The following is a 12,669-nucleotide window of genomic DNA, read 5'->3' on the forward strand; positions in this document are numbered from 1 at the left end:
CTTTGCGTACAGATACACTTTTTTTGGTTATCCAGAAAAAGTGTAGAACCTCTGTTGGTGCCCTAAAGAGTGGGCCCCTGCTTTATTCACCTTCAACATGCTCTAGGCCTCTATCCTTTCTCCTCCCTGCTTCCTCCTCCTCCCCTTAATTTGATGCTTCAAGATGCAGCTACAGAGGATTCTGAAATCTGACTCTCATCACTACTGGTCTGTGGTGAAGTCTATTTAAATTAGGTCTGCCAACGGTACTACTTTGGGGACTGATAAGGTGGACTGAGAGAATTTAAGTTAAGGGTACAATATAAGGGGAGGTTTAATAGAAATGGAAAGTGTTGTATAGAGCAGCGGTCTACAACCTTTTTTGGTACCAGGGACTGGTTGCCTGGAAGCCATTTTTTTCTGGGGGGCAGGGGATGGATGGTTTACGTGGTAAAAGTAAGTGATGGGGGTGCTGCAGATGAAGCTTCGCTTGCTTACCCACCACTTACCCTCCTACTTGGGGACCCCTGATATTTGGAACTATGCTTGACAGAGTTCAGCTTTAATTCAGTTATGAATAAATTACTGTCTGCTGAGTACTGTTAAAATACAACAGAGAAGGAGATAAGAGCTAATGTTCTGGAGGGGGCTGCAGACATATTTACTAAGCCGCAATGAACTATAACGTTATTACTATCTATTTGTTTAGTCAACATTCATGAAGCACCTACTGTGCATGGTTCTAGGCCCTGGGTATACATCAGTGAACAAGACAAAGTCCCTGCTCTCCCGAAGCTGACCTTCTGGAGGAAGAAAGTGGACAAGACAAAATACACAGTGTTTTTTCCGTGGAGAAAAATAAAGGAAGATAAGGGATGGGAAGTGATGGGGTGTGTGTGCTATTTTAGGTAGGTTGACCAGGGCAGGTCTCTAGGAGTGGGTGACTTTTTTTTTTTTTTTTTTTTGACTTTTATAGGAACTTTTATTTATTTATTTATATTTTCCATTTGTTTTTATTAGTTGGAGGCTAATTACTTTACAATATTGTAGTGATTTTTGTCATACATTGACATGAATCAGCCATGGATTTACATGTATTCCCCATCCCGATCCCCCCTCCCTCCTCCCTCTCTACCCGTTTCCTCTGGGTCTTCCCAGTGCACTTTGACCACAGATCTAAATGAAATGAAGAAAGTCAAGGGGAGATGTGGGTGATGAGAGCGTGGCAGAGGAATAGTGGCGACTGCTGTAAGCTTGTATTCCAAAGATGGATACAGAGTTTTGGGACTTAAATTGATGGGACAAATAAATTTGATGCTCTGTGATTTTAAGGACATAATCCTTAATAGAATATTGAGATTCCTTAAAAGAATATTCAGTGGCAAGGTACTTGCATTTTTAAATGAATGTTTCAAAGTAAGTAATCAGTGCTAGAAATCTCTCTCTCTCTCTCTCTCTCTCTCTCTCTCTCTCTCTCTCTCTCTCTCTCTCTCACACACACACACACACACACACACACACAAGCGTGCATAATGAGAGCTTCTGTGCATGGGGTAAACATGAGTTAGGTGTTCGTGGTCTTGGCGTAGGTGTGGAAGCCCTTCTATACTTTCTTCTCCCATTAAGATTCCTCATTCTGTCAGTGTCATTGGTTAGGAAAAAATATTGTAACTTAATCAGAGAATAACTAGAATGTTTTAGACCAGTTTAGATCTCTTAGAAGGATTTAACAAAAATATGCTTAGTAAGCCGAAGAAAGACATCTCTAGTCTTGAAATTATAGAAAGGATGACAAAAATGTTAGAAACTTTTGGACAAATGGAAAAAAATCACGACATGTAGCTCCTTAATGTTAACTCTCTCCTTTATAGTATAAAACTGTGTGTGTGTGGGTGGGTGTGGGTGTGTGTGTTTATGTGTATGAGGGGGCTTGCAAAACTAAAAACTCAATTCTGATAGTCCTACCTTAAGCAATGTATAAGCTGGGAGGGAAGATAGCAGACGTGATCGGGGAAGGGCTGGTGGATAGTACCAAACCTAAACCTAGTCTCTGGCACTGCCTATGAGGGAGGGACCAGAGATGCTAGGAAGACAGAAAAGGCTGGAAGTGAGGAGGGAGGATGTGATCTGGTCCTTTAAGGACAGGTTGAGAAAGGTCTCCTCAAAGGAGAGGATGACCTGAGCAAAGATACCAAGTTAGGACTGTGCAGTTGATGTTTAGATACAGGAAAGGGGTCCCCATGGACTAGGGCAGAGGCTCTCTGGCTTGGAGGTTATAGGAATACCTTTGGAAAAATCAATAGAAAGCCAAGAAGAAAAAAAGAGCTCTGTGTTTTCCTTCTTTTGTAAGTTGTTTTTTGACTCATTAATTTATCTGATTATGGGGGAAAATCATCACTTGCTCCCCCATCTATGTGCTGCTAGTGGGGGTAACCGTAAATCTCAAGATATTCCACGTAAAAAAATAATCACTGTTTTCTAAGAACTGCATTTTCATTGGTTGGCACACAATTTGACTGAAAATTTAAGTAGTACAAAAGGGTAAGAACAAGTGCAACATTTTTCCCAGGGCGCACCAGGTCTTATTATTAATATACTACTTATCATTATTATTATAGTATTAATAATATAATAATAAATATTATCAATATATTATTAATATATTAACTATCTTCACCAGTACTTATTAATTATTTCTTCTTGCTCAGCTTTCTTGCTATCATTCATTCAGTCAACAATTATTTATTGAATGCCTATCATGGACATTGGTGATACAACAGTGAACACAAGTCCCTGCTCTCAAGAAGCTTATATTTTAGTTGGAAGAAACAGTAAGCAGCAAGCATATTTAAAATATTTTTACTAAATGGGATTATCCTATCTTTTGCAACTTGTTCTTTTCACATGACAATACATCTTGGGCATCTTTCCCTGTCAGTCTGAAAATCCCTACTTCTTTTGTTGATAACAACTAATAATGATTGAGCATCTGCTATGCTCCAAGCACTGTCTTATTCACAACAATTCTCTATTGTAAATACTATAATTATCACAATTTTATGGAGGAGAAGCTGAGGCCCAGAGAGGTTTGGGAACTTTCTAAGAGTCACCTGGCCAGTCACTCATGGAGCCATATCTGAACCCAGACCATCTGATTCTTCACTCCAGTTCAACCCCCTCCTGATGGCTGTGTAGTACTCCTTTGTATGAATATAAAAGTTAGCTTAAAGCTCAACGTTCAGAAAACTAAGATCATGGCATCTGGTCCCATCACTTCATGGCAAATAGATAGGGAAACAGTGGAAGCAGTGGCTGACTTTATTTTTCTGGGCTCCAAAATCACTGCAGATGTCGATTGCAACCATGAAATTAAAAGATGCATACTCCTTGGAAGGAAAGTTATGACCAACCTAGACGGCATATTAAAAAGCAGAGACGTTACTTTGCCAACAAAGGTCCCTCTGGTCAAGGCTATGGTTTTTCCAGTAGTCATGTATGGATGTGAGATTTGGGCTATAAAGAAAGCTGAGCGCTGAAGAATTGATGCTTTTGAACTGTGGTGTTGGAGAAGACTCTTTAGAGTCGCTTGGACTGCAAGGAGATCCAACCAGTCCATCCTAAAGGAGATCAGTCCTGGGTGTTCATTGGAAGGACTGATGTTGAAGCTGAAGCTCCAATACTTTGGCAACCTGATGCAAAGTGCTGACTCATTGGAAAAGACCCTGATGCTGGGAAGGATTGAGGGTAGGAGGAGAAGGGGACGACAGAGGATGAGATGGTTAGATGGCATCATTGACTCAATGGACAAGGGTTTGGGTGGACTCCGGGAGCTGGTGATGGACAGGGAGGCCTGGCGTGTTGTGGTTCATGGGGTCGCAAAGAGTCGGACATGACTGAGTGACTGAACTGAACCGAACCTCAGCTTACTTAGCCAGTCTCCTATACGTAAGCCATTTTTAGGTTTTTTGCTATCACGGCACTATAACATTTTTATAGTATGTTTGCATATATTTGTGATCATCATGTAAGGTAAATTCCTGAGAGAAGGAAACATACACATTTCTATATTTGACAGGCACTAATTTCCCTTTAAAATATTTTATCAATTTCTATCCCCACTAACAATGTAGAAGAAGGTGTAGATTTCCTTAAATATCCTTCAACAAAGGTAACTACCAGACTTGTAGTAGTTGTCAATATGACAGGTAAAAAATGGTATAAAGGTTATACTTAAATTTTTTTTAATTCAAAAGAGTTTTTCATTATAAATACTTAAAATAAATGATTGCTTCTTCATATAGACTGTTCTTGGTCCTTTTTCTCATGCAAGGAAGGGAGCCATCACTCTTGATTCAAGAAGTTTGGTTAGTCGCTCAGTCGTGTCCAACTCTGTGAGCCATGGACTGCAGCATGCCAGGCCTCCCTATCCATCACCAACTCCCTGAGCTTGCTCAAACTCATGTCCATCAAGTTGGTGATGCCATCCAACCATCTCATCCTCTGTCGTCCTCTTCTCCTCCCGCCTTCAATCTTTCCCAGCATCAGGGTCTTTTCCACTGAGTTAGCTCTTCGCATCAGGTGACCAAAGTATTGGAGTTTCAGCTTCAGCATCAGTCCTTCCAATGAATATTCGGGACTGATTTCCTTTAGGATGGACTGGTTTTACCTCCTTGAAGTCCAACAGACTCTTGAGAGTCTTCTCCCACACCGCAATTCAAAAGCATCAGTTCTTTGGCACTCAGCTTTCTTTATGATCCAAGTCTCACATCCATACATGACTACTGGAAAAACAATAGCTTTGACTTAAAGGACCTTTGTCGGCAAAATAATGTCTCTGCTTTTTAATATGCTGTCTAGGTTGGTCATAGCTTTTCCAAGGAGCAAGTGTCTTTTAATTTCATGGCTGCAGTCACTATCTGCAGTGATTTTGGAGCCCAAGAAAATAGTCTGTCACTGTTTCCATTGTTTCCCCATCTATTTGCCATGAAGTGCTGGGACCAGATGCAATGATATTCATTTTTGGAATGTTGAGTTTGAAGCCAGCTTTTTCACTCTCCTCTTTCACTTTTATCAGGAGACTCTTCAGTTCCTCTTCGCTTTCTGCCATCAGAATGGTGTCATCTGAATATCTGAGGTTGTTGATATTTCTCCTGGCAATCTTGATTCCAGCTTGTGCTTCATCCAGTTTGACATTTCGCATGATGTACTCAGCGTATAAGTTAAACAAGCAGGGTGACAATATACAGCCTTGATGTACTCCTTTCCTATTTGGAACCAGTCTGTTGTTCCATATACAATTCTCACTGTTGCTTCTTGACTTGCATACAGATTTCTCAGGAGGTATTCCTGGTATTCCACCTGGTATTCCCACCTCTTTAAGAATTTCCCACAGTTTGTTGTGATCCACACAGTCAACAGCTTTGGCATACTCAATAAAGCATATGTTTTTCTGGAACTCTCTTGCTTTTTCGATGATCCAGTGGATGTTGGCAATTTGATCTCTGGTTCTTCTCTGCCTTTTTTAAATCCAGCTTGAACATCTGTAAATTCTTGGTTCATGTACTGTTGGAGCCTGGCATGGAGAATTTTGAGCATTACTTTGCTAACGTGTGAGATGAGTGCAATTGTGTGGTAGTTTGAGCATTCTTTGGCATTGCCTTTTTTTAGGATTGAAATGAAAACTGACTTTTTCCAGTCCTGTGGCTACTGTTGAGTTGTCCAAATTTTCTGGCATATTGAGTGCAGCACTTTCATAACATCATCTTTTAGGATTTGAAATAGCTCAACTGGAATTCCATCACCTCCACTATGTTCGCAGTGATGCTTCCTAAGGCCTATTTGACTTCAGACGCCAGGATGTCTGGCTCTAGGTGAGTGATCACACCATCTACATGGTTATCCAGGTCAATAAGATATTTTTTGTATAGTTCTTGTGTGTATTCTTGCCGCCTCTTTTTAATATCTTCTGCTTCTGTTAGGTCCATACCATTTCTGTCCTTGATTGTACCCATCTTTGCATGAAATGTTCCCTTGGTATCTCTAATTTTCTTGAAGAGATCTCTAGTCTTTCCCATTCTGTTATTTTCCTCTATTTCTTTGCATTGATCACTGAGGAAGGCTTTCTTGTCTCTCCTTGCTATTCGTTGGAACTCTGCATTCAAATGAGTATATCTTTCCTTTTCTCCTTTGCGTTTTACTTCTCTTTTTTTCTCAGCTATTTTTAAGGCCTCCTATAGACAACCATTTTGCCTTTTTGCATTTCTTTTTCTTGGGGATGGTCTTGATCATTTCCTCCTGTACAGTGTCATGAAACTCTGTCCATAGTTCTTCACTCACTCTGTCTATCAGATCTAATTGCTTGAATCTATTTGTCATTTCCACTGTATAATTGTAAGGAATTTGATTTAGGTCATACCTGAATGTTCTAGTGGTTTTCCCTACTTTCTTCAATTTAAGTCTGAATTTTGCAATAAGGAGCTCATGATCTGAGCCACAGTCAGCTCCTGGTCTTGTTTTTGCTGACTTTATAGAGCTTCTCCATCTTTGACTGCAAAGAATATAATCAGTCTGATTTCAGTGTTGACCATCTGGTGATGTCCATGTGTAAAGTCTTCTCTTGTGTTGTTGGAAGAGGGTGTTTGCTATGACCAGTGCATTCTCTTGTCAGAACTTTGTTAGTCTTGCCCTGTTTCATTTTGTATTCCAAGGCCAAAGTTGCCTGTGAGGTATGTCTGGACTTCCTACTTTTGCATTCCAGTCCCCTGTGATGAAAAGGACATCTTTTTGGGGGTGTTAGTTCTAGAAGTTCTTGTAGGTCTTCATAGAACCATTCAACTTCAGTTTCTTCAGACTTAGTGGTTGGGGCATAGACTTGGATTACTGTGATATAGAATGGTTTGCCTTGGAAATGAACAGAGATCATTGTGTCATTTTTGAGACTGCACCCAAGTACTGCATTTCAGACTCTTTTGTTGACTATGATGGCTACTCCATTTCTTCTAAGGGATTCTTGCCCACAGTAGTAGATATAATGGTCATCTGAATTAAATTTACCCATTCCAGCACATTTTAGTTCACTGATTCCTAAAATGTCTGTATTCACTCTTGCCATCTCTTATTTGACCACTTCCAATTTACCTTGATTCATGAACCTAACATTCCAGGTTCCTATGCAGTGTTGTTCTTTACAGCATTGGACTTTACTTCCATAACCAGTCACATTGATAGCTGGGTGTTGTTTTTGCTTTTGCCTCATCTCTTCATTCTTTCTGGAGTTGTTTCTTCAGTAGCATATTGGGCACCTACTGACCTAGGAAGTTCATCTTTCCATGTCATATCTTTTTGCCTTTTCATACTGTTGATGGGGTTCTCAAGGCAAGATAATGAAGTTGTTTGCCATTCCCTTCTCCAGTGGACCACAATTGATCAGAACTCTCCACCATGACCTGTCCATCTTGGGTTGCCCTACATGGCATGGCTCTTAGTTTCATTGAGTTAGATAATTTTGTGGTCCATGTGATCAGTTTGGTTAGTTTTCTCTGATTGTGGTTTTTATTCTGTTTTCATTGATTCAAGAAAGCTCTCCTTTCTTTGTGACTGTGGGGCCTGGCATGGGAAGGCTCTCCCTTCTCTCTGATCTGGCTCTCAGTGGAAAGTTGAGGGCTCAGTGTTGTGTTGTTTCAGAAGAGAGTTGACACAGGGGATCAACTTGTTCTGTAGAGAGATATGATTAAAACATATTTGGTTTCAGTCCTTAACTGCAAATCTGATGCAATTTCTGGAAACCCCATAAATGGCTTTAGATATACTGAAAAGTAGCCCTAATCCTTTCAAAATAGACATGGACCAAAATATTTTGTTTTTATCTAATCCCATGTTAAAAACCAGAACACTCTTAAGAAAAAAAAAAAAAAAGCACAACAACCAGAACGCTAAGTGATTCTAAACTAAAAAGTTTAAATCTGTTTCCATGTGCATTTGTTCTTCAGCATCCTTAGGGTTAATGGTTTGCTTCCTCTGAGCTGAAATTAAGGATGTTGGGGGAAAAAAGAAGTCCTTGCTCAGCATGTTACATGTTCCTTGAGTGTGCTTAGCTTTCATCCATAAGAGAGTTGAAGTCCCCATCTAGTGATTTTTTAAAAAAATTGACATTGCTGATTCCTTCAACTTCGGCAAAAACAGGTAGGAACTCCAAATAAATTTACGTATCTCCCTCAGTGGAAGGTTGATAAAAGTTTTATAAGTTGAAGCCATGGCGACCCCTTTTCTTATCTGCTTCTGTTCTTCTGAGGTCTTGATTCCCACAGAAAAAGCCTTCCTGGGGAAGCCAGCCTCTAGGGAGCTCCCTTTTGTTTTTCCAAGATTAACCAGTTCTGCCCTGGGAGTAGCAACAGGCAGCTCTTCCAGGAGAAACTCTTCTGGGCTTTTGGTATGTTTCCAAGGACCGTTTTTTTGCTCCCTCTGTCCTTCACTGGTAGTGAAGCTGCTTCCCTGCAACTCCTTCCTCCTTTTCTAATGAGATGCTACTTGTGATCTACCCTCGAGCAGCTTCCGGTAGTGGTAAGCGGCCAAGAGTGTTTTTCCGGGAGTTGATCTCAGATTTTCAAGAATGTCCCCTAGAGACCCAGTTTGTTTTCTATGTGATTACTAGAGCTTTCAGAATAGCCTGGCTTTTCTCATTGTTCTCACTGATATGGTCACGGACTGGGTACCTGTTTGATCTTGCTGCGTGGCTGGGAAATCTCCCTGTTAGGGGGAGAGGCTTAGGTCCAGGCTGAGGTGAGTCTGGGGAGCACTCAAGGGTTGCTGGGACCAGGAGAGTTAGCTCTGGCTCGTTTGGTGCTTTTCGTTTCTCTTTTCCGGGTTACTCTTTTGTTTTTATTTTCTGTGTGTTGAAGTTTAGCAAACAGTCTTTATTATTCTCCTCCCATTAAAAAATAATTTTGGGGGGAAGTTAGTTGGATTTGGAAAATTTTCTTTTTTTCTTTTGAAGTTCACATGTTGATTCTGTTAACATCATCTATTACATGGCTAGTGGAGAAGCATCAGTGCAGCATTTTTTCTTGGTTTCTGGATACTTGTCACTTCCTTTGACCACAGTTGGTTTTAGATTTTTTTTTTCCCCCCAGAGGGATCATAACTGGTGCACCTGTTCAAGATATTGTTCATTTTATGAGCAATTCTTCCTTTGGACATAACAGTTTGTCACTAAACTCTCCTTCTAAGGCATACGGGGTAGATGTGTTTCTAGTACTGAGATTTCTCTGAACAGAGAAGTAGATTCTTCTAGTTGTTTTATTGATAGACACGAGGGAGTCTCATATCCCTAGTTAACAATGAGCTGTTTTGAAGAAAAAAAGAGATGATGAGTGAGAAACATTAAATAGGGGCTGAAAACTTATCAGAAAGGAGGTGAGGAGATATGGTATCGTGTATGGGATTACCAACACCTGTGTTCAAGGCCAGCCACCTTACCTGTGTTGTTCCCTGCTTGCCTTTTCAGCACAATATAAATTCAGAGGGATTTTGAGACCTATATTTGTCTGTCTTGTGTTTTTATATTGTTCCATCATCATGATGCATCTTTTAAAAATGAGGAGTCAAGTGATTTGTGTCTTTGGAGGATTTTTTGTGCTCAGAGGATTTAATTTTTTTGTTACATGATACATTAGAAATTTTCATTAGTAGGAAAAAGAAACTTAACCTATTGTCTCAAATAAGAAACCATTACTGTCCTTGCAGTTTTACTTCATGTATGTAAATGTATACATACATTTACTTTATGTATGTATACTAGATGCTTGCACAGCATGTACAGTAATCAGATGCTAGTATTTGCTTTCAGGATTTCTCAAGAGATGTCAAGGAAAACACTGTAAGCTAAAAATGCTCCATGTTTGTAGTGCATGCCTAAAGTCTTAATTCTTGGCCGTTTTGAAAAATAAAGTTCTAATTAAATGTTAAATATAAACATTAAATATTGATCATTATATTTTTGGAAACAGTCCTTCCTTAATTTGAAGCTACCTTTTTCTTTTCTCTCCTCTTCTTCACTGTTAGTTTGCTGAGCACCTGCCTACCCTGCACCAGGCTCTGTGCTGCATGCCCTGAAGAAGAGGGTGTAGGAGGAAAGCTACAGCATTTTGTTCCCATATATCTTTCTCTGAACCTTCTTTTGAGGTTGGGTGTTCCCTAGGACCTTGTCCTCATCCTCTCACTGACTCATCCTCACCCGCTGGCCTCTCCTCACTTCTTTTCATTCTTCTTCTTTCTGAATGAGATCATTCATCCCCCATGACTTCAGTGCTTCCTTATATGTTGAAAATTCCAAGTCTACAAATTGGTCTCTTCTCTTTCGTGCTGAGGGTATTTTCAGTAATCAAGAGGCATTTCAAGCCTAGTGTGCCCAAAGTGAACCTGACTATTGTTGCATCTCAATTCCTGCTCCTGCTCCTCTACCTTCTCCTTTCGCTGTTCTGCTTGTCATTTTCATTAATTATCCTCTCTTGTCCTGAGCCAAAAAACTCAGGAGTCATCCCAGATTCTTCCTTGTTTTGCACCCCAGCATATGGACCATTTTTAATGTTTGTCAGTTTCAACTGCAGACACATTTCTACAATCCAGCTCCGTTGCCTGTTGTCATTATCTCCCATCTCATTCCGTTCCTGTTCTTGGCTGTGAGAGTAAAACCTTCCTAGAAACTCTTGTCAGCTTGCTCTCACATAGAGGGACACTAGGAAGCAATGCAGTGGACGAGGGGGCCTAGATTCCAAGCATACCTTTGTGCAGAGAGAACACTTCTGCCTCCCCAATACCTGAGGATCAGTCAGCATCTCAACTGTAACGATGTCCTGTGTCACTTCATCTATCAAAGGGGAGAACAGTGGCTCCTGCCCTTAACATTTTGGTGAGGATTAAATGAGAGGATACATTTAATCAGTGCTTAGCATGAGGCTAGGCACTTAGTGGACGGGAGTGATGATGCTGACCATGATGACTTCATTCAGATTCCATCTCTTACCTACCTTGGCAGCCCCATACCCACCACACTCCTCCATGCTGCCTGTAATCTGATTGCCGTGACTGTCTCTGCTCCCTCTCACAACATTTGGTCTTTCCACTTGTTGTTCTTTTTGCCTGTACTTACCTTGTTTTATTAGCAAACTCAGGACTTGACTGGGAATTACTGTGCTTGAGATCATAGCTGACTCTGCAAAGCAGGCTTGGTGACTCCCTTCCCTCTGTCTCCATAGTTCTCAGTCCCTTCTTCTGACACAGACCTGCACTATTGAACTTTCTATGTTTCTGATCTCATCTACCCCAGACTCCTGGCGTTTGAAGAAATGATCCTTGCCTTCCTCTCCCCAGCCCAAGTTTGATGTAGAACAGATGTCTGATAAGTGTTTGATGATTGAATGTCAGTAGAGATGCTCTCAAATTCGATAGGAGGTTTTCTACATATATAGAGTTAAGGATATATTTAAGAAAAAATTAAAGTAATAGCTTTCCTTTCTTGAGTGTTTAACTTTGTATCAGGAGGCACTGTGCTAATTTTTTTTTTACAGGCATGACCTCAGTTTGTTAAATGATCCCGTGAGTTAGCTGATTGTCTCTGTTTACAGATGAGAAAACCAGGGCTTAGAATGGAGGGGAACTTGCTGGAAGGAGAGAGCTAACAGGATCAAACCTGGTCCTTTGGCTCCAGGCTAATGGAGAAGGGGAAGGAAGATGACCAAGCTGGGAGAGGCATGTTTGATAGAGAAAGGGCAGGATGAGGAAAAGACTTTTTTTTTTGGTAAAGGGTTTTGAAAATGCACAAGAGAGGCAGTGAGAGCAGATGAGGAAAGGATGAGAAAGGAAAGAGAGAAGGAAACTGTTGGAAAATAAGCAGGACATAAACAAGAGGAAAAAGGAAGCAGGGTTCCTACCACTTTAGTATTCTGTGGCTGGGTAACAGTTGCACGCCTAACAGAATATAAACAGACTTCAGTGTCAACATCATAACTCACAACACCATCAATCTGATACACATTATATGGGAAATAGAATACTTTATTGTTGAGGCATGGTAATTAGATATAATTGGTAGGCAGTTTATACATTTGGCTGTGCTAACCATCACTTTGACAAACACATACACAGTCTGGCTTAAAGTTTTTTACTTTTATTTTTGCCCGGTATCTTCACTCTGCAAGCACTGTAGGTGCTGTCAGTTGTCACTGACACCAAATATGATGAGAACATTATCTATACCTCCTACTCTCACACCACAGTCAAAGCTGCACACGTGTAGGACTGAGGCCTGGCTTATTCCTTACTTTATCCATCATTGGTCTAACCTTCCAAGGCTGAGATTTCCCTTTTGAACCAAAAATATCCCTTCTCTGGAGTTTCAGAGCTGTGCTCCTTACCCCACCCCATCCCTTAGAGGCCCAGAGCAGGGGGAATATTCTTGGGCTGATAGGCAGCGTTGCCAGCATATATGATTGCAAGATCACCATGTCCAGAGGTGGGAGGACTCTCTGAAGCTTTGCTTTTGAGCTTCTGGGAACCTAGGGCCAGAGGGAGAATAGGGGCAGGGGCAGGACCAGAGAAGGTGGACAGCAGAGGAGGAAAGAAGGGGCCAACTCCCTAATCCTGCCATCCCACTTCCCATCCTTAGGCCCCACTATTGCTCAAGCAGAGGGGTTC

General features: G+C 40.9%; 1 protein-coding gene across 1 annotated transcript in view; it reads left to right on the forward strand.

Moving 5' to 3' along the window:
• The first annotated feature begins 8,676 nt into the window (after positions 1 to 8,676).
• The window catches only part of ATP8B4 (ATPase phospholipid transporting 8B4 (putative)), a 261,581-nt gene continuing 257,588 nt past the window's right edge, over positions 8,677 to 12,669 (forward strand). Inside the window, exon 1 of the mRNA XM_065941225.1 lies at positions 8,677 to 8,757. The gene's annotated coding sequence lies outside the window, so the exon portion shown is untranslated. The remainder of the gene's footprint in view (positions 8,758 to 12,669) is intronic.

The sequence above is a fragment of the Muntiacus reevesi genome, chromosome 7, assembly GCF_963930625.1.
Source record: "Muntiacus reevesi chromosome 7, mMunRee1.1, whole genome shotgun sequence".
NCBI classification, from domain to species: Eukaryota; Metazoa; Chordata; class Mammalia; order Artiodactyla; family Cervidae; genus Muntiacus; species Muntiacus reevesi.